Raw genomic sequence first — 19,125 nt, 5'->3', positions numbered from 1 at the left:
GCTAAGAGGTGAATAATTCATTTAGGCAATATGCAGTGCCCATACTCTACCTGAATTGTTTACATTGAAGGTTCATGGTTTAATCAGAACAGCCATAAAAAGAAAAACCAGAGCCATAAGTACAACATTTATCTTGAGTAAACGAAATAGGTTTCTCAGTGAGGCATTTTCATTTAAAACAGAAAAAAAAAAAAATAGGCTGCAGTTTGTCGAGTGACCAGCAAGGGGAGTTGGTGCCTGCGGCTTTGAGTCAACCACGCAGATGCAGTTTTGGGTGGAGAAAACTCAAATAAACAATTCTGAGGTAGTGACATCGAAAAAACATTGAAGACTGGCAGAAGATACCAGAGGATGATGGACAGAGAGCAGAAAACCCACTAACCTGGAAAAGAGAGAGGGCTTGAGACATACTAGAGTAGAAAAAAAAAGTCATGTTTTGCTTGGAAATTGAATTTTCCTCTCCCTGCAGTATTTAATAGAGAGCACGTGCTGGAGAGAACTTGGAGGGAAAAAGGTAAAGAACACATGGAATCAAGTCAGGATGGAGCTTGAGATAAGGAAATAAGGGTTAAATGTCAGTGTATTTCTGAGTACAATATTCTGATAGCAACATGTTTGTCAGAAAAGACTTGGGCCAGTTCCTCTGGTGGCCTTGAGGAGACACCTCGGAGGGTACCAGATGTCTGGGAAAAGACTTCAGAAGGCAAGGCCTTATCACTGAGCCCCAGCACTAGTAACAAATAGGGGGAAAAAAGCCACAAATAAAGATGTATTTTCAAAATAATAGCTCAAATCCACTTGCAAGGAGTGGGATTTAATAACATTATACAGCATTTAAAGAAAAATGCCAGCAGTAGGAACTCATTAAGCCCTGTATGGGGAACAGCAGCAAAAGCACTGCTGCATCCACAGCCATGCTGGGCTTGTCAACAGAAACGGGGCCACCACGAGCTCTGGGGCCACAGGGAGGTGCAGTCAAGGCTTATGTTCCTCTTTCCTGTTAATCTCATTAACCTCATATTTACTCTGTTGTTGGTAATTACTCAGAACATTAATAGGCATCATTTATGCATATTATTTACTGAATATTACAAATCTCTTTAGCTGTGTCTATGAAACGGGGCTGGAACACGCCAGTGCTCCACAGGCTGTGGAAATCGAGGTAGAAAAATAAAAAAAAAAAAAAAATTAAAAAAAACTTCTTAGGGACTTGTTTCCAAGATTTCTTCAATAAATAAAGATAACCAATTGATTCAGATAAATACATAAAACCCTTTGTGTTTTCAAATTCTAGAATAACATTCTAAAAGGAGGAACAGACACCAAGCCAAAAAATACCCAAGGAAAGACTTATTTCCTCCTATTAAGCTGGAGGACACGAAACAACTATTCTTGGCACGATACAAACGACCCTTAACGATATTCCAGGTGAGAAAAACAGATGCAGCTTAGGAAAACTATTTCTGCTGTTAAAGAACTCCATAGGTTTTCCAGACACAGCCTGTTACACCTTGAAAAATGGGACTTTCACTGACCATCTGTTCCCAGCAGAGAACATCCAGGAACACTCTGGCCAGAAAGCCCAACTCAAAGTCAACACGCCGTGAGCGTGGGACATCTCAGAGCTTAATGACCAGCCAAGGTCAGGACCCAGGGGAAGAATTTGGGTGGAGATGACCCCATATTAACCTGTCAAAACAAGGAAACACCATCCAGAGGCGAACACCTGCCAGTGCCGAGCCCACAACGTTCCTACACACCCACCCCAGAGGTTGGGTCTACAACACTCAATATCACCTCCAATGAGATGAAGGGACACGGAGACAAACAACCAAATTCATATTTTAAAAAGCCCTGAAACGAGAAGGGTAATCAAGGAAAGAAAACAGCAAATATCTCTCACCCGCAATTTTACTCCCTTGTGTTGTGGAGCCGCTCGTTCAGCACTGGGCAGCAAAAACCCAACAGAGCCAAGGCACAGCTCAGCAGCGTTGTCCCTGTTCAGATAAAAGGGGGAAAAAAAAATAAAATCAGAAGTGAAAAGCACACACAGGCCTTTATGTGCTCTGTTTCCTCCAGTCTGAAGCTCGGGGATTCCCAAGACTGAGGTTTAGTCTTTAGATTCAACTGCCTTTGGGAGTTTTCACACCCCGTGAATTTGTTAAAGAAACATATACATATATTAGGCAAGCTTTGCTTTTGGCCTACACAATGTCTGTTGACAATGTAACACAGGCAGAGAAAAAGAAAACAAAAACAACCCCACCTCTTCCTTTTAATTTCAGGGTGCAAACATTAGGGGATGCCCAGTGAAATGCAGCAAGTAATTTTAATTTTCTGCAATTCATGATTTCACATCATTGTCATTTCCCCTGTTTTGTGTTCTCATATTTTATATTCAGTATTAGCCAGTTAAAACAATCTGTCAGCATTTTTCCTACATTTCCTACAAAAAGAAAGCCTGTGCAGCTAAAGGGATTGCTAAGATAGAATCACACAACTGGGACAACCAAGTGGACCCAACACCAGACTTTTCAACATTCCCAGGGATGGTGATTCCACCACTTCCCTGGGCAACCTGCTCCAATGCTTGACCACCTTTTCCATGAATAAATTTTTCTCATATCCAACCTAAAACCTCCTCTGGTGCAACTTGAGGCTGTTTCCTCTCCTCAGGAACAGCATCCATAAGGATCCAATACCTCAGATAACTCTGGAGACTCTAATGATATAATAAACCCATTTCCCACACACAGTTTCATCACCCCTTTTTTTTTTTTATTGGTCCAAATTTGGAAACTAATGTTTCAGAAGGAATTTAAGATGCTTTTAATGTAGTTTATTATGCTTTAATAAAAAAATAAAATAGAAAAGAAGAAAAAGAATGGCTTAGGCAACTCAGGTAGAGGCACTTTTACACTGTGTAAAGTTAGGAAATAAAAGTATTATTACAGACAATTATTCCTCAAAGAAAGTGTTTTAATCAAACTGCTGATATTTTTGGCTTATTTTAAGTAGGAGAAGCATCATGACACAAGACTTAGCCTCCCAGACTAATGATCAAAGCTTTCTAATCCCTCCTCGTGATGGGATGGTGGAGAAAGTCAAATTACATGGGATGACACTGGGGCTGGAGAGAGCAGCAAAAGAAGGAGCTCCTGCCCTGAGCTTTCATACGCCGAGAAAAACCACCCAATTACCCTTTCCTCCTCTTTGATGAACACAACCTATTTCAACACCCTCAAAAGCCAAGGGCAGAAGCTCCAACACATGGGGAAAAATAATCATTAAGAGCCTTTAAGTTAAAGTACAGCACCTGGCGCCGGCTTTCAAAGACGGGGTAAATAAGCAAGACCTTTAAATTTTAAGATGTTGCTCAGCAACACCTTCTCCTACTACATCACACACATCCCTTCTTCCTCATTATTTCTCTGGCCAAAGGTCAAAATTCCCTTTCCCAAGAGACAAACTTTGCTCTAGAGAGTGATGAAACTCCCACATCCAGCTAACTCAGGAGCAATCCACATCTCCATCCTGGAGACCTTCCAAATATCCAGACACGGTGTGATTTCTCAAGGAGGCAGCTTTCCCTCTCTGTAATCACTGTACATATAAAGAGTGTGCACCATCACCACAGAGAGGGAGGACTCATTGTACAAATCCTATTCCTCCTCTAACACATACCTGGAAATGTTCATGGCCAGGTCGGACGGGGCTTGGAACAACCTGAGAGAGTGGAAGGTGTCCTTGGTGGAACAAGAAGAACTTTAAGGTTCCTTCCAACCCAAACCATTTCAGGAGTCCATGATCTAAGGAAGTGAAGGACCAATCTACTGGGTGACATCTACACATTGGCAGCTCAACAAAGTCTATGTATTGACATCCAACAGTCTTGGGAGGGTTTTTTTCTGGGTTTTGTGGATGCATTTTGGTTTTCTTTTGGAAATCAATTAGAAAAATGTAAAAGCAGGAGATATCTGTTTGGTGCACAGCTCCAATACATATCAACCTGCTCTAGTGCAAGACTGCCCAGTCCCCTTGTCTGATGAGTGTCACATCTCAGCATGTTCAGAGTCCCAGCACAGCACAAGTAGCAGAGGATCATAGAATCACATAATCCTACAGTGGCCTGGGTTAGAAGGGAACTTAAAGTTCATCTTGTTCCATGGACAGGGACACCTTCCACTAGACCAGGTTGCTCAGAGCTCCATCCCTCCAGCCCTGCCATCACCTATGTGGGAAAGTCACTCCTTGACCCCCGTATTGCTTCCCGTGTTCCACCAAGTTCCCAGAATTCATCAAAGGAGCAAAATTCAGCAAGTTTTATAGAGCAATGCTGGGAGCTGCAGTTAACTCTTTTAATCTGATGGATTATTCCTTCCATTTGTAAAAAAATCCCAACCAAAACTAATACTCAGGTGATCCATTGCAATTTAAGATAGGGGGTGGGGGAGGAGAGGAAATTTGATTTGTCTCAAGTGATCTCACCTGGAGCAATCCTGCTCCAAATGAGAACAGCATTATTTTTCCAGCACACAGAGTCCAGCACTGAAATCTCAGGTTGTTCATGGCTCCTAAGGGAAGAGTTTCTATCACCCTTATGTAGCCTTGGGTCAAGTGTTTTTAAACTGCCTGTACAAGCAAAAAAATCAGTAATCATTTACATTTTCCAGAACAAGCTAAGCCATGAAATAGCCCATCCTGCCACATGAGGATTCAGGCCCTTAAGAAGAGAAACCTGGTTGTCCAGCATTCCAGAAATATCCATATTATACCCATCTTCCAGAGCACACCTGGGAGGATGAAAACCAATACTGAAATGATCAACACATGCTACGTCGTGCCTGTGACTTCTCACTGCCCCATCTTCTCCTCATCTTCCCACCACGTCCATCCCACAGATCTGTTTCCCTCTCCAACCCTTTCTCTGGTGGTTTCTCCACAGCAGGATCTCTCCTCCATGTCCCTCTCGGCATTCTCCACCCAGGAATGCAAGAGGGACACGATCCTTGGTTGGCACCCGCAGGAACAACTCCTTTCCAGAGAGGAATTCATGACAGCTCTGCCTACCTGCAGGTTTTGGGGTTTTGGGTTTTTTTTTTAAGCTCTGGTGGATATAACTCACATGATGTCAGTACAGGAATATCACACTAAAGAGTTGGAAAGTAAGGGGCGGGTTTTCCTCGTTTCTATGGTTATGAGCAATTTTAATGACCAACCTAAATAAAAAGGCTGGAAGAGAGAGAAAGTAGGAAGGAGTGAGGTGGGCGTTTAATTTTGATTGACAAGACAGAGCAGAACTAGTTAAGATCTGTCAAATGCCTGCTGAGGATCACAAATCCTCAGCACACTGTACAGCAGACAGAATTAGTCTAAATGCACAGCTTTACAAAAATACTTCTTACCTGATGAGATCAGAGTTCATCATTTCAGTCTCCCCACACAAAGCAGCTGATGTCATAAGCAAAGGAGACAAAGTAGGGCCAGAAAAAATATGTGATTTTTTATTATTTTTTCTTATTTGTGAGATTTTAAAATGTTAACAGGCTGCAATATCTTAACTTTTGTCCCTGGACACCATATACATACATACAAACATACATATATATACATATATATATATATATGTAAATAGATAATGACATCATTCTCAAGATTGTTAACTACCAAAACAACAATTTTAAAGGTATTATCAAACGCATCACTTTGGAATCACATCTGCATCACATTAAATGCTGTATAAACACAGAGTAAGGAGATAATTCCTGAGTTAAAGAATTTAAAATAGGAGATTGAGTGCAGAAAATGTTGAACGTAGATTGGATGGGAAATATCTGGAAAGACAGAAACACTGGCATGACAGTCAGCTGTGAGGTTCCCTGAAGATATACCACCAAAAAACAAGGAAAATTAGGAGCATCCCTACAAATGTTCGTGGGCGAGAGCCTCAAGAGGGAAGAATGGAGGGATGGAGACTTGGAGCATTTCAAGGTCAGGAGCTGAGTTTCATGATGCCAGAGGGAAGAATCAACATCCCAATGAAGCACAAGGCAGCAGGAGAAGGGCTCTGGAGGAACCAGCAGCTTGGATTTAATGCCAGAGAGGTGCAGGAAGCAGCAAAGGACAGACAAAGAGGATCCAAGATACGCCCGAACCAAACTAGGAAGATGTTTTTCTTTTACTCCCTCAGCTCTGGTGAGATCCAAGAGGGACACACTGATCTTCACAGGGCTACACACTCATGAGCTCTGTTATTTTATCAACTGCTGTTTGACTTTTAAGGAGGGAAAAACCAGGCAAGGGAGGATGGGGATACAAACGAGGGAAGTCAACAGCTCCTGAGATTCCTGCCAACAGGATCTGCACTTAAAGCATGCAGTTTTGGCAGAGAACATCCTCAAAATTTGATATTTAAAAGTCTTTTGGTGTTGGAATGTATAATTAAAGGATACAAGTGAATTAAGATCTGATCAACACAAACTTGTATCGAAGTCAGAATGTGTTCCCACAAAGTCTCAGTCACCTGCTTCTTCCATGCTCCATTGAAAGAATGAAAAATTAGCTACTAACTACTTTTATTTCCACTCAAAATCATCCCTCTCCAGCCTCCAAAAGGTACAAATTTGTAACAACATCCAAGAGCTAAAAAAAACCCCAACAAACTCCAAAGCTCAGAAGAAGTTGTACCATGACAATAAAACAACAACAAAAAAGAAATTTATATTTTACTGATTTCTTATTTCAAGGTCTCCAACAGCCAACTTGTCCATCACCAACTTGAAAAGTCAAAGCAGCACAGAATCATCTGGCACAGTCTCATTTTTTCTCAGATAATGCCTCGAAACCTCCCAAACCATCTCTGCAGCCACCAGAGCCACCTCTTCCTTGGAAAGCACCCAGGAACCACTTGCAAATGAAATCCAACTGAATTTATTGCTCCTGCAACCCTGGAAATTTAAGCTACAGAGGTGACGTGACATTTTGTTTCGCCAATGCTAATCTAATACCTTTTTAAAGGTGCACACGTTTCACCCTGTTGGCTCCCAACACTGAATTCTCAGCTCTGCTGAGCTCCAGGATAAATGAGCCGAGTGCGCCCTGCGGGCGAGATCCTTCACTGTAATCTTTATTCCAAACACAGCCTTGGAAGCACTGCCAAAAATCACCCTGAGGTTTGCTTTTAGGATGGCAATTTGCATCTCAACATTTTGCTGCAGAGCTTTCCCCACTGTCCCCGCTATTATTTTAATGCTGGGCTGTGGGCGGCCCCCTGAGCGGAGCACACTAAAAATATTCCTGCCTTTCCTCACCGGCTCCACGCATGACCACCAGCAAAACTGGGAGTGGTGGCATCCACCCGCCTCTCCAGGACCTCCAAGGAGCTAAAAAAAACGTGGCAAGAACCAGAAAATGTATGGATGGAGGACGGAGGAATGCAGCAGGTGAAGGAGGAAAGTCGCAGGAAGAGCCAGTTTTACCGCCAAGGAAAGCGGGAGGTTTATCCGAGCACGAGATGTGGGAAAACACATTAGGAGGCAATAAAGGTGAGGGAGGCATCGCCTGGGATGTGAATTTAAGATGCTGCTGAACATCATGCTGAATTTCAGATGGTCTCTTTACAGAGAGAGGGATCAGACCTTGGAATGGGCTGCCCAGGGAGGTGGAGGAGTCACCGTCCCTGGAGGTGTTGAAGCAGAGCTTGGGAGTGGCACTCGGTGCCATGGGCTGGGTGCCAAGGTGGGGTTGGGTCAAAGGTTGGACTCGATGATCTCAGAGGTCTTTTCCAACCCAGCTGATTCTGTGAAAGAAACCTCGTGCTCAGAGTGGGAGTGACACCGGGTGAACACCAGCACAGCCTGATTCATGCCCCAAAAGGGAGATCCCGATCCCACCGGCAGCACCACGTTGATGACACAGCACAGGAAAAAACATGGATTGTAGGTTTTTCTACGCCCTCCTCCCCCCTCGCCCAGTAAACCCCAGTCTCAGAGGTTGTAATTATTTTTGGCAAGGTGTGAACAGGTCTGGGAAATGAAGCTGAGAAGTGGAGCTATTTATGAGATGCCGCGTGGGGAGACGGCATCGGAGCAACCAAATCAGCAAGTGCAAGGTCACCCTTGTCTGCTTAGAAACTGCAAAGTGATCCAGGCAGCCAAAATAACCAGCCTCAGTCTGCCCAGGATGGCAAGTTAATGGAAATGGAGTGTGGTGAACCACAAGAGGACATTACTTCAACTACAAGGGCTTTATCATGGAGCTGGTGGGTTTTGAGATAAGGTCCATTGAGATAACACCCACTCATGACAACTATTTGCCTCTCTGGGGTGTGGGACAGGAGCAAGAAGGACATCAGGTCCATAAGTCTCCCTCTGCTGTAGAGGGAGGTAGCCAAGGGGCTCCCATCCCTGGAAGTGTTCAAAGCCAGGTTGGATGGGGCTTGGAGCAATCTGGGCTAGTGGAAGGTGTCCCTGCCCATGGCAGAGGGTTGGAATGAGACGGCCTGAAAAGTCCCTTGCAACTAAAACCATTCTATGATCTGCAAGTAAAAGATCAGTGGAGACCACTCATCACCTTACCCCAAAAACCACCCCTTGCTTCCAAGGAATTAGATTTTTGCCCTGACCCGGGAAGAACCACAGATTTTGACAAGGAATGTCCTTTCTGCTGGCAGAGAAAAGCAGCAAAAGCCAAACCTTCCCAGCAGGAGGGTCTTGCAGCCTGATGGGGCTGAAGAAGCCATGAAGGAACCACCAAGGAAAACACAAAAGCTCTTTCTGGTCTTATCAGGAGCCAAAGGAAAGAGGTCAAAGCCAGGAGGTGAGGGGAGTGCCCTGGAGACAGGAGGACCTCCAGGCTGCTTTCTGCACACTCTTTTTATATTCTGTGTCCAAATGCCTCACAAACAGGAGGAGGACACACAGCTCTGCTTCCAAGTATGAGATTATATGAAATTCTAATTAATTTTTAAAAGGATGACATGCACAGTGCAGTAGGAAAGAAACTGGCCAAGGAGACAAGAGCAAGCCTGCAGACCTCAGAGCCTGTGGGACATCTCTATATATGAAAGGAAACAAAGGTACATCTGAATAATGCGCACGGAAAGCAGAAAAAGAAAAAAAAAAGAAAATAAAAAGCAGACCTTGGTTTCCATGCACAGGGAAAGAGGATCCTGGCAATTAACCTGCAAGTATTTCCACTAGGGGAAATAAAAACCAACACTGAATTGAAGTCTCTTCCGCTGCCCCGTGTTTGGGTCAAAGGAGAAGAAACCAGAGAAGTTGTGGATGCCCCATCCCTGGAAATGTTCAAGGCCAGGCTGGATGGTGCCCTGAGCAACCTGGGCTAGTGGAAGGTGTCCCTGCCCGTGGCACGGGTTGGAACAAGATGATCTTAAAGATCTCTTCCAAACCAAACCATTCTAGGATTCTCTGAAACACATCTGCTTGAGGCTCTAAAGATGGTCATCAGGAAAATATCTGCAGCAACACCGTCAATCTGCTTTTTCAAATTCAAAGGAATCCTGGTTTACTCCAGTACCACAGTCCTGTTCACACCATGTGCCTCTCCAAGGGACCAGTTTGGGCACTTGGCAAGGACTGGAATCCATTATATTTTTAGAAGAACAACCCAAACCTATGAAACTTCCCCAATCAATACTCAAGAGGGCTTTGCAAAGCACACAGTTGCTCTCTAAAATGTGTCAAAAAAGCTTAGGACAGCACTTCTGGGGCTTCAACACCCACATTTTGCCACCTACTGCCATGTTTGAGCACTTGCTGTTAATGGAAGCTGAAGGTCCTTGACACTGAGAAATCAAAGCAGGAACATGTAGTAGCATCAACATAATTTAAGCACCACTATTTTAATATTTTTGGGGCTTTTTTCCTTATTTATCATTAGGAAAAGTAGATCTAGTAAAGTGACTTGATTTTTCACCCTCACTACAATTCTGGATAAGTTTAAAACCTGCCTGAGATGGTACTTCAGAGGATGGGGGAGCATCAGGAGGTTGGGCACAGTTATGAGTGTTCATCATGGCCTGACCCTGCCTGCACCAATCCAAAGGACATTCAGCAGAGGAAAGACTGGAATTTTCAATTCTCTAAAACAAAAGCCAAAAAACCAGGGCATAAAAGCAAACAAAGCCACACCCATTATTATTTTAAATAAGTGAATTTTATATATATGACCCTATGCACTATAATAGAAAAATTAACTGATTTTTAATAATATACATATATTTGTAAGTTTAATTTCTCATACTTTTTGATTGGCCATCCACTACCTGCAGAATATTTGATGGGACTGACATTGAGGTCTCTCCAGCAGAAACAGGCACTTGGGAAGAGAGCAGCTGGGGAATACATCAGGCAGAAGACAGAAGACATCAAAACATTTGGGAAAGGTGAATCACATCTCCAGCTATCTAACAGAGTGTTTAAACTTGTATAAATCAGGTATTTTAGAAATTAGGAGGTTCTCATGAGAGCCTGGGAAGCTAATAGTGTCACAAGGGATCACAAATCAGTTGTTTAGTGGGGGAAAAATAACATGAAAAGCTGTATTAAGGTTTAGCTCCTGATTCACTTTGCAGGAAGGAAAACCTGAAAATGTTCAGCTTCCACAAGAAAATCTGGCATATGCAGTGTTCTATTGAACAAGGTGTTACCCAGCAAGTCAGACCATTCCTGCAACCTCATTGACTCTCCCCACTCCAAACAGATATACAGCAGGGATTTTTTTTCTCCTCTCTCCTAAATTAGAGGAGCTTGGAGCATAAGGAAAATCTCCAGGCTGGGATATGGGATGCTGAAAAGCATTTGTTAATAATTCAGCTCAAACATAATTGCAATTATGTACAGTTGGTTACAACCACTGCTCCCTCTGGTCCTGAAAACCTCCCATCCCTGGAACTGTCCAAGGCCAGGTTGGATGGAGCTTGGAGCAACCTGGGCTAGTGGAAGGTGTCCCTGCCCATGGCAGGGGGTTGGACAAGATGATCCTGAAGGTCCCATCCCAAACCCAAGCCATTCCATGATTCTGAACTTGAAGCTGCTATTGCACAGCTTGCAGACCCAGTAAGGCATCATCCAAGTCTTCCCCAAACCACTCAAGACCTTTTTCTCCTCTAAGACACCTCAAAATTTGGGCACACGAGCTGGACAGGCACCACCATCATATGAGGACTGTGGTCTTAGTCAAGGGATGTCACATGCTGGTAAATCATAGAATCTCAGAAAGGTTTGGGTTGAAAGGGACCTTCAAGATCATCCCATTCCACCCCCTGCCATGGGCAGGGACACCTTCCACTATCCCAGGTTGCTCCAAGCCCCATCCAGCCTGGCCTTGGACACTTCCAGGGATGGGGCAGCCACAGTTTCTCTGGGCAACCTGTGCCAGGGCCTCCCCACCCTCACAGGGAAGAATTTCTTCCTAATATCCAATCTAAACCACCCTCCTTCACTTTAAAGCCATTCCCCCTTGTCCTACCACAAATAATATGGCAATTTCAAGGGGAGGGAAAGAAAGACTAAGGAAAAAAGCATTCCTGGCTCTGTATGCCTCCATGCCAGGGCTCCTGAGCAAGCTGCTCATATGGGATTTTTCACAAAGCAGCCATTAATAGCAGGTTTGGGAGTTCCCTCATACCATATTTGAGTCTCTGACATCTCACACAGCGAAGAAATGGGTTAAACCAAAAATTTGGGTCACAACACCTCCAAATCTGCCTGGTTTCTTTCCATATGTAGGAAAATAAGGGAGGTACCTCCCTCCTCCACGCAGAAGCATCACAAGAAGATTCATTATAAATGGAAAAAAAAGCAACAAGTCTCAGCAATGAGCATGACCAAAATCTCTCATGGAAGAAGAAAATGTTTTATTTTGCAGAAATAAGGACTATGGCAACAGCTTTGGGATTAAATCCTACAGCACGGCTGTCTCCTGCACTCCTTTACTCCATGCACCAGCTGATGGAGGAATCCTACAAGGGGAAAAAAAAATACATGGCCAAGTTATTCAAGACTAGAATCACAATAAATGTGCACAGCAAGGGGAAGGAGGACAAATAAAGTCCTCAATAACCTCAAAAAAATTGTATTTTTGCAACTCCTGGCTTTGCAGGGGGAGGAGGACAAGAACAAAACAAACGCTACACAGTGAAGAGCATAAAACGTTTTGCAGTTATTTTCTGCTTTTATTTAGGGAAGAGATGACAGGGAGAGGGAAGAAATCACCACCTAACCCAGTACAAGCATTTATTTTAGAAAAAAAAAAGGCAAATTTGCTAAAAGAATGTAACTATAGGTATTGCAGCCTGGTTTGACTTCATTCAAGGAGAGGCTGGAAAATATTTTCTGGATTTTGCTTGGAGCATCCCAGCAGATGAGCAGCCAACACACCTCAAGTGCCCTTGGGAGAGTTTTTTCCCACAGCTCTGTATCCCAGCAAAAAAAACATTAAAAACCACCTGCTGATATACCAGTTCTTCTTATTTTTTGTACTAATCTTCAGAATATATTTAAAAAAGCAACTGATCACCAATGCAATCTTCGCTTTTTTTAATGGAGCTGCACATAAAATAGGCATGAAAAAAAAATCCATCCTGCCTCTTTTTTTTTTTAAAGTTAAATGCTATTTTTTTCACCATCAGAAACACTGCAAAGCAGGGACGTGCCCATGCACTGCAACAAAGAGATGGCACCTGCCTACTGAATTTCCTGACTAGTGACACTATGAAGAAAAAGGGTTTTAAATAGAAACCTCCCTGCAAGTGTTAAATCAGATTAATTTAACTCTTTTGCAGTATTTTAATCTTCCATGCCACCGTTTGCAAGGCAAGCAGAAAAAAAAAAAAAAATAGGGAGTAGGATTCTTATCTCACCCATATTCCTTTGGAAATAAAGTGCATTATTAAAAGCCACAAATAACCCTTCTGACAGCAAAAGACACACACTTCCAGCTCCTTTGGAGAAGGAAAAGAGCACAAATTTTCTAGGAAGCTTTCTGAGCACTCAACATCAAGTGATGGGCACGAGCTTCCCTCCAACCTTGCAAATCTTAACACCAAAGCAAGTTTGTGGCCACAGTTTGTACTTGTACATGTCAAAAAGTCTGCTGCAAAATAAAATGCAGTTGGAAAGGTTGGTGATGCCACTGTAGGACAAGTTGCAGTATGTCCCCCCACACCCCAAGAACCACCACGGAGGCACACCCCAATACTTGAGTTGTGAGTTAAGCTCATGTTTAAGGAGCTGGAGTATATTTAGACTGAATGGATCATGCTGTAGGTAAATGCACACGTTCTAATGTTAGAGAATGGTTTGGGTGGGAAGGGACCTCCTAGATCATCCAGTTCCAACCCACTGCCATGGGCAAAGACACCTTCCACTAGACCAGGTTGCTCCAAGTCCCATCTAACCTGGCCTGGAACACTTCCAGGGATGGGGCAGCCACAGCTTCTCTGGGCAACCTGTGCCAGGGCCTCCCCACCCTCACAGGGAAGAATTTCTTTCTAATATTGAATCTAAATCTACCCTCCTTCAGTTTGAAGCCATTCCCCCTTGCCATATCACTTCAGGCCCTTGTCCAAAGTCCCTCTTCAGTTCTCTTGGAGCCCCTTTAGGTACTGGAAGGGGTTCTAAGGTCTACCTGGAGCCTTCTCTTGTCCAGTCTGAACACCCCCAGCTCTCCCATCCAGAGCAGAGGTTCTCCAGCCCTCTGATCATGTTTGTGGCATCCTCTGGACTTGCTCCAACAGCTCCATGTCCTTCCTGTGCTGGGGACCCCAGAGCTGGATGCAGTGCTCCAGGCAGGTCTCACCAGACCAGAGCAGGGGGGGCAGAATCCTCTCCCTCTCTGCTGCCCACACAGCTTTGGGTGCAGCCCAGGACACAGCTGGTTTCTGGGCTGTGGGGGCACGTTGTCAGCTCATGTCCAGCCTCTCATCCACTAGCACCACCAAGTCCTTCTGGGCAGGGCTGCTCTCAATCTGTTCATCCCCCAGCCTGGATTGACACCACGGGTGGAAACACATGACCAACCATGTCCTGGGTGGAAGGACTGAGTCAGTCATTCATCCATCCATCCATCCATCAATCCATCAATCCAGTCTCACAGGGATCAGACACAGACACACAGGTCCCTTCCAGAGCAGCCTTTGCCCTGATGACAACTCCAACCCTATATAAAACACCCTCAGAGGCTCCTCCTGCCCACCCAGAACCCTCTGGTGTCATGGATTCCCACGGTCCCCTGCAGCACCAGCAACTCTCAGAAGGCCCATTAAAATCCACCAACCCACCTCGCTTCCCAAGCCAGCTGAAGTGTGGGAAGGAGGATAACAAAGATGGGAAAAGTAAATTAGACTTTTTTCAACAGTTCATTCCACTTCCATCGAGCAGAATGTGTTCGTGGCACAGGCAGGGAATCGAAAGCATTATTTTTATCTTGATATTATTTACCCTTTCACACTTGCTATTTAAAAATCCCTGAAATCCCTGAAGAACCAACAATTCAAAATACCATTTGATATATATATTTATAAGCAAGGGGAAGCACAGATTCATTCATTTTAAGCTTGACTCCTTCTTTCTTTTTTAATTAGATTTGAAGTGCTCTAATATCAATGTTCAGATTTCTCAAGTCACAGAAGTATTTCTCCTCCTCTCCCAGTAAAGATTCTCCAGGTCCAGAGAAGACTTGGAGACCTGGTCACACCTGTGAGGTGCATGAGGGGGAGTAAATGATGAGAGGTTTAAAATATTTTTAATTAAAAAAAAATAAATCAAGAGAGTTGTGAGAAAAGGAATGACGTTTCCTGCACAAGAGAGGATGGGAATAAAGGACTTTAATATTGAAATCTCTGTTCTAGTTTTTGTAGGAATCTCAGCTAAATAATGTGCAATCATAGAATCATGGAATGATTTGGGTTGGAAGGGACCTTCAAGATCATTTAGTTCCAACCCCCAGCCATGGACAGGGACACCTTCCACTAGCCCAGGTTGCTCCAAGCCCTGTCCAACTGGCCTTGGACACTTCCAGGGATGGGGCAGCCACAGCTTCTCTGGGCAACCTGTGCCAGGGTTTCACCACCAAGTCAAGTCAGGAGGAAACAGGGATGGAGATCCAGATCAGAAGCCTGGATGGAAGCAGGACATGTGGTTGCACTGCTCAGCCTCTCCCATGTCCATCAAAGCCTCATCAGTGGTGGTTGGGCTAAGTCTTAATTGTATTAATAAACACAAGTAAATCAGCAAGGTGGGAGGCTCTGGAGAGAGCAAGAAGGGTTATTTATTGCTTGGCTGATCACTGGAAAGTGGGAATTAGCACATTTAGCACTCTGGAAAAAGTCCAGAGACCAACTTGGAGATGAGACGGAAAAGGACGTTGTAGCTGGTGAAGATGGTGGTGCAGGAATGAATCAAGGAGTCAGACAGCACCTGCCCTGAGTCATTGGGGATTTAAAGACCTGAACCATCTGTCTCCATACCATGGAGAGGGAACTTTCGCAAGGGCATGGAGTGGTAGGACAAGGGGGAATGATCTTAAGCTGAAGGAGGGAACATTTACATTAGATGTTAGGAAAAAATTCCTCCCTGTGAGGATAGAGAGGCCCTGGCACAGGTTGCCCAGAGAAGCTGTGGCTGCCCCATCCCAGAAGTGTTCCAGGGCAGGTTGGACAGGGCTTGGAGCAACTTGATCTAGTGGAAGGTGTCCCTGCCCATGGCATGAGGTTGGAACTGGATGATCTTGAAGGTCCCTTTCAACCCAAGCCATTCTGTGATTCCATTAGTACCCTAGAAGAACTCTAGAATCCAACCTGGAGCTGAGATGAGTTGGAAAACAACGTCACAGCTGGTGAAGACGGTGGGGCAGGAAGGCACTGAGGGGTCAGAGAGCAGCTGGCCCAAGTCATTGTGATTTAAAGACCTGTATTGGCACCTTGACCACAACAACACAGAGACCACCAAGGCAGGATGAGACACTGAATGTTCACAGCCCCACTGCAAAGGGAAATACCAGCCTGGAAAAGGGGATAAATGCTGGATAAAATATAAACCTTATTGCTACAGAATAAAAAAAATTGAGCGAGAGAAACCTCCATATTTTAGTCAATCTATCCCACCCCACACCACAAAGCCAGTAAAAATTCAGGATTCAGCAAGATGAAGCACAAAGCAACCCTTGAGGCCACCACCCCACGCTTGCCTTATCCCGGGGTTTACAAACAAACAACTGCTTGTTTCCACAGCACTTCCAGACATGAGGATCCACCTCGAGCTCCAAATGTCACGGAAAACTCCAAATGCAAAAAAGCAGAGGCTTTCCAGCACATTTTCACTGTGCTGGTGGCAGAATGAAACGTGCTTTTAGGTTTCCCAAACCCTCTGCTTTTTGATTTGCACACAAAGGCACCGAGTTCTGTGGGAACAGGAGGTTTCCCCTGGAAAAGTCCACCCTGGTGCTAGATGCCGGAGGTTAATTGTACCAAGCAGCTCAGGGGAGCTTTTATGAAAAGCTTCCAACCACAAACAGTTTTTAAAGTACAAAAGCAACCAAAAAAAAGTTTCTGCAGTCGAGGACCGCTGCAGAAAGTGGTGCTTTGTACTTTTAAAAGTGGTTTTACTTCCTCTCCTTGTACTTCCACATCCATCCCACTGCTTCAAACTTCCTGACTCAGCTTGGAAGTGGGAAAAAAATAGTAAATAAATATCATTATACCCTCTGTGAGGTTCAAACTGAGCCTGTGAGGTTACAACACAGTCACAGAACAGTTCCCGACGTTGTCGTCGTGCTGGAGGTTGATAAATCAGGGTTTCATTGTGTGGAACAAGTGTGGACCAAGTGCTAAAGTGGGTGCAGAGACATCCCACCTTCACCTGGTCACCGGTGACATGGGACACAGCTGTGGGACACAGCACCCTTGGCATGTGTGTCCCTCCCTGCTCACAGCCCTGGGTAAGGCCAGTCCTGCCCCCAAATTACTGTCACACACACAGCCTTGGGCAAGGGTAGACACAGTCCCTAATTGCCACATACACACCCTGTGTCCCCATGTCACACACTCCCTGTGCCAGTCCTGTCCCCATGTCACCATGTCACACACACACATACACACACACACCCCCACACACCCTGTGCCAGCCCTATCCCAGGTCACACACTTACACCCATTGCCAGCCCAGCCCTGGCCCCATGTCCCCAGGTCACACACAACACAACACACGCACCCTGTGCCAGTCCTGTCCCATTGTCACAAAGTTACACCCAGTCCCACTGTCGCACACAAACACAGTGCCAGCCCTGTCCCCCATGTCACACTGCCCCTGTACCAGCTCAGCCCTGTCCCCAAGTCCCCATGGCACACACCTGTCCCTGTACCAGACTCAACCTGTGCCAGCCTTGTCCCCATGTCATACACACTTCCAGTGCCAGCCCAGCCCTGTCCCCAAGTCCCCATGTCACACACACACCTGTCCCCATGTCACACACCCTCAGTGCAGCCCAGCCCTGACCCCCTGTCACACATACGGTGCCAGGCCAACTCTGTCTCCGTGTCCCCATGTCACACCCACATCTGTCCCCATGTCACACCCCCCAGTGCCAGCCCAGCCCGGTCCCCAAGTCCCCAGGCCACACACACACACCTGTCCCCATGTCCCCATGTCACACTTACCCCTCTCATGCACACTCCTGTCCCCGTCACACCCCCTGTGCCAGCCCAGCCCTGTCCCCAAGTCCCCAGATCACACACAAACCTGTCTCCGTGTCACACAGCCCTTGTGCCAGCGCTGTCCCCGTGTCTCCATGTCACACCCCCGCTGTGCCAGCCCAGCCCTGCCCCAATGTCCCCAGGTCACACACACACATCTGTCCCCATGTCCCCACGTCACACTCACCCCTCTCATACACACACCTGTCCCCGTGCCACACGCACACCTGTCCCCATGTCACACCCCCTGTGCCGGGCCAGCCCTGTCCCCAAGTCCCCAGGTCACACACAAACCTGTGTCCATGTCGCACACCCCCTGTGCTAGCCCTGTCCTCGTGTCACACCGCCCCTGTGCCAGCTCAGCCCTGTCTGTCTGTCTGTCCCCGCGTCCCGTGTCCCTCCGGCCGGCCCGGCGCGCGCCCCTCACCTGCCGCCGCGCGCCCGTCACCGCCGGCACCCAAACATCACGTGACCGCCGCGGCCCCGCCCGCCTCACACCACGTGACCGCCCCTCTCCCCCCCCTTGTAGTCCTCATCCAATGGTACTGCCGCCGCTTGCCGCCACTGTGGACTACAGCTCCCAGGGTGCATCGCGGCGCGGTGTCCCTCCCCTTCACCAGGTCGCCAATGGGAGGAGGGAACGGCCCAGATGGGCACCGCCCACGCTCAGCACCTCCCGCCTCAGGGCGCGGCCGTGGCAGCGCCTGGGGAGCAGCTCCAGGAGGGTGGTGTTTGTTCCCACCTTCCTCGTCGTCACGGTCCTCCTCCCTTCCCAGCCCTACGTGGGGAACCCCCAGGAGCAGCTGAGGGAGCTGGGGGGCTTTAGTCTGCAGAAAGGAGGCTCAGGGGGGACCTTATCACTCTATAACTCCCTGACAGGAGGGTGTAGCCAGGTGGGGGGCGGGCTCTGCTCCCAAATAACAAGAGATAGGACGAGAGGAACCTGCCTCAGGTTGCACCAGCGGAGGTTTAGATTGGATATTAGGAATAATTTCTTTACTGTGAGAGTGGTCAAGCATTGGAACAGGCTGCCCAGGGCAGCAGTGGGATCCCCATCCCTGGAAACGTTTAAAAAAAAGTGTGGATGTGGAACTTGGGGACAGGATTTGGTGGTGAAATCCCCATCCCTGAAATTGCTCAGATAACTTGTGGGTTTGGGACTTAGGGACAGGGTTTAATGGTGAACTTGCAGTTCTTGGTTAATGGTTGGACTCAATGATCTCTTTTCTAGCCTTAATTTATGATTTTCTCGCAGGTCTGCGCCCTCCTTTGTAGCCACACAATGGCCCAGCATACCACACACAAAAATAAATAAAACCCACCGACTCTCTGCCACTAAAGCCACTAATTCTCTTCAAAACACCACAAATTGCAGACTGAGACTGGAGATTCACCAGAAAAAAAGTGCTTTG

General features: G+C 46.1%; 1 protein-coding gene across 4 annotated transcripts in view; it reads right to left on the bottom strand.

The window, feature by feature from the left end:
- The window catches only part of TSNARE1 (t-SNARE domain containing 1), a 472,184-nt gene extending 453,970 nt beyond the window's left edge, over positions 1–18,214 (bottom strand). For 2 of the 4 annotated variants that reach the window (XM_032688116.1, XM_032688100.1), the window contains exons 1-2: positions 18,141–18,191; positions 1,904–1,997 (exon numbers count right to left, since the gene is read on the bottom strand). The gene's annotated coding sequence lies outside the window, so the exon portion shown is untranslated. Of the gene's footprint in view, positions 1–1,903; positions 1,998–18,140 lie in introns of all 4 variants that reach the window. The other 2 variants (XM_032688083.1, XM_032688091.1) reach the window with 2 other exon arrangements.
- Positions 18,215–19,125: the final 911 nt, after the last annotated feature.

The sequence above is a fragment of the Chiroxiphia lanceolata genome, chromosome 1, assembly GCF_009829145.1.
Source record: "Chiroxiphia lanceolata isolate bChiLan1 chromosome 1, bChiLan1.pri, whole genome shotgun sequence".
NCBI classification, from domain to species: Eukaryota; Metazoa; Chordata; class Aves; order Passeriformes; family Pipridae; genus Chiroxiphia; species Chiroxiphia lanceolata.
This window is presented reverse-complemented; position numbering and strand designations above follow the sequence as displayed.